Raw genomic sequence first — 3,637 nt, forward strand, 5'->3', positions numbered from 1 at the left:
CCCGTTGCTGTAGGTCTCAAAGTAGGTGTAGAAGGTGTTGAGGTCATCCGGCAGGCTGTCTGTGGAGCTGATGATGGTGGTCCTGTAGTCTGTGATATGCTGCAGGCCTTGCCACAACTGTCCAGTCAGCAGAAGAAGCCACTCAGCTTCTCCCTGTACTGCCTCTTGGCCACTGCGATGGATTTCCTTAGTCTGTATTTCATGGCTTTGTACTCCGTCTCATTGCCGGCTCTGAATGTATGTGGCATACTTGACTGTTTTTCCAGGGCTTCTGGTTGGGGAACCTCCTGACTTGTATGGTGGGCACAATGTTGTCGATACAGGTACTAATGTATCCGGTCACATACTCAGCATAGTCCTGTATGCTGGCAGAAAAGTCCTCTGAGGTGGCTGCAGCTTTAAACACATCCCAGTCTGTCTGGGCAAAACAGTCCTGCTGGGTGCCTTCAGTCTCTGGGGTCCAGAGTTTAATTTGTTTGGTGACAGGGTTTGTTTGTTTCAGTCTTTGTCTGTAAGCTGGATACAGGAACAAAGAAATGTGGTCTGAGCGTCCAAGGTGGGGGCGGGGTGCAGCCCTGTATGCACCACGTATGTTACTGTAAACATGATCCAGAGTGTTCTTGCCCCGAGTGGGAATGTTCACATGTTGGTAATATTTGGGGAGTACAGTCTTTAAATTGCACTGGTTAAAGTCGCCTGCAGCGATAAATACAGCATCAGGGTGTGCTGTCTCTAGCGCGTTGATGGTATCATAGAGTTTACTGTGAGCCGCAGAGGGATTATCTCTTGGGCTAACATACACAGCAGCTAAAAACACAGCACTATGCTCTCTGGATAGATAGTAGGGCCGGCATTTCAGCAATAAAAACTCTACATCTGGCGTCTTATCATTGTTGTTATCATTTTATCAGTGCTGTTGTAGGCTACTGTTACTAGTGTTATTATGCACGGTGCATGTATTCTTATGTATTCTGCAGTGTTTCTAATGTTGTTAACATTTTCACATTGTTGTACAATTAACTGTGAGTGACTGATTACACCACCAGTGATTCTGTGTACACAATTATTGAGATTGTCATCTTTTACAGGGATCAGATTACATGATGCAACACTAATCATGACAATGTGAGAAACATCTCCCTGCTAAGTTTTGTTCTAATCCTGAAAACCGTATATATATATATATTTATATATATTGTCTTATTTAAGGTGACAAGTGACTCCGGGTCCCACAGACCCGAACAGAGCACAAGGGTTAACAGAACATGTTCTTGGTCTTGTGATAGCTGATAAGGCTACTACTACTAAGTAGTAGCTCCCAGTCTTAGTCTCAGTTCAGGAGGATGACATGTCAATATCCTCTCTACCTTTAAGATTACACTTAAGACTTTCCTTTTTGATAAAGGTTATAGTTAGGGCTGGATCAGGTGACCCTGAGCCTTGCCTTAGTTATACTGCTATTATGCTTTTGTTGTGATTTACTATACAAATAAATTGAATTTAATTAATATAATTGTCATGAATATTTCAGTAACAGTAATGAGGGAAGTCTGGGTATCTTTGCTTAGACTGCTGCCCCCGCGACCTCGTTCCGGATAAGCGGAGGAAAATGGATGGATGGATGGATTTCAGTAACATTATATCATAGTACAATTACCACTTTCTTTCCTTTCTAGACTATCATTAATTTGTCAGATATACAGTATTATCAGTAAGATTGAACAGTAAAGCTGTAGTGAATTTCTCAAACAATACATGATGGTATGAATTAATAATCTTATGTTATATTTGTCATAAACTGTAATCAGTTACAACACTCACTTCTACAGTGTCTAGGTGCATTCTACAGGACCACAGCGACCCGAGTCAGACGAAACCACAGGTGCAGTTTAAACCACAGCAATGGGGTTTAAGTGATGATGTGACTTTAACACAAACAACACAAGTTTAAACCCATCCTAATCCTGAATCTAAGCTGGTGACAGAACAACAGCCCCAACAACTTTATAAGGCAAAATATATGCCAGGTGTTGTCTCTTCAGCTTGCTGTACTGTCACCAAATTGCCAAAAACTGTGAATGCAACTTTAAGTAGTTTGTTATGGGAATACCTCTGAGGTAACCCTATTGCAGGGTGTCTAAAACTCCCTGGACTTCTTGGCGCAGCCAATAAAAAGTCTTGAAAACAGGCATTATACTCACACCATGCTGAGACTAACAACTGTACTTTACACTATCAAGTCATCTGAGAATCCCAGACTGTAGTAAAAAGGGGTAATAAAAAGAGTAAGTTTCATATGACTGTATTTTTTTGCTGAATGTGTATTACTTTAGTGTTGAGAAGCACATAGGACTCGTGATTCCCTCCCTGTGATTGTTTGCTGCTGTAATAAATTCCTGAGTGTTGCTCTAGTTTTAGAGCAACACTGCACTGACACATGAACTGACAGGAGGAAAGGAAATGCTGAGTCTGTTCCTGGGATGTTTTAAGGAAAACACACACTCTGCATTATACGCTAAACCAAACCCACACAATCTAACAGAAAAAGTGATGGGGAAAGTGCAGAGTTTGTGGCTGAAAAAAAGGGAGAGAGAGAATACATAACGTGTAAGTCTACATCCTGTACCCCCAGACTATTTGGTGATTTGACAACAGAAGAAGCTTTATTCAGAAAGTGACTGAGGAAGGACTGTAGAAACCGTTCATAGTTGATTCTCACAAAACATGAAATATTTGTTATTTGGATTGATATTTGTTGGAATAATGATAAGAAATAATCAATAAAAATAAAGCAACTGTGAAAACATGTTTAGTCCAGTCAGTGCGATATTAAAATGTTCAAGTCAAGTTAACCAGAGTAATACAGGAAGTAAGCAAATATGACTTCAAATTAATAGAGTAATGTCAGGCTTGCCATTGTACCATATCATCTGTAGTTAAATTATGGCATTATATATATGTGTAACACAGGGTGGTAGCCAAATTATGTAAATAAGATCAAATAAAAAAATATACTGGCAATTAGATGAACATATTATAATAAAATATACTGACTCCCATTTCTCTCACAAAACACCCCCAACTAAACCCCAATACCCCAACACAACTAAATAAAAGATAATTCATAAATAAAATGAACAGAATTGTGAGAATGATTTAACAAATCCATAAAACAGTAGGAACGAATATTTTAAAATGCTAAATAAATATAAATATGATTCAAAATTATTTATTTTTTCAGTTAAATGTTTTTTATTAAATTTCTAGTCACTGTTAATTTTAACCGTTAATTTTTTTTTTTCAAGAGATAGCATAAGTGACCACCATGATATACTAGTTTTTCTTCTAAACCCCCTAAAACTGTAAAGCTCAGACTGCTGAAACTCCCAAATTTCCATAAAAAAAGCAAATGACCCCTCAACCCGTAGATCTCTTTTTATTTATCAGTTTTACAGTCTTATATAATGTTTCTCTTAGCCTACCAGCACAAACAATATATTTCAGTGAAAATATTAAAATGTGATACTGACATTTAAACGTTTTTCTGCAAACGTGTGAATTTTATCTTCTTCTAGACGTTTCTTTTAATTCTGACCTCAATTTCAATGTTGAAGTTTTTGTCAGCATGAAGCTTATT

Source organism: Monopterus albus, unplaced genomic scaffold (assembly GCF_001952655.1).
Source record: "Monopterus albus unplaced genomic scaffold, M_albus_1.0 scaffold25.1, whole genome shotgun sequence".
Classification (NCBI taxonomy): domain Eukaryota; kingdom Metazoa; phylum Chordata; class Actinopteri; order Synbranchiformes; family Synbranchidae; genus Monopterus; species Monopterus albus.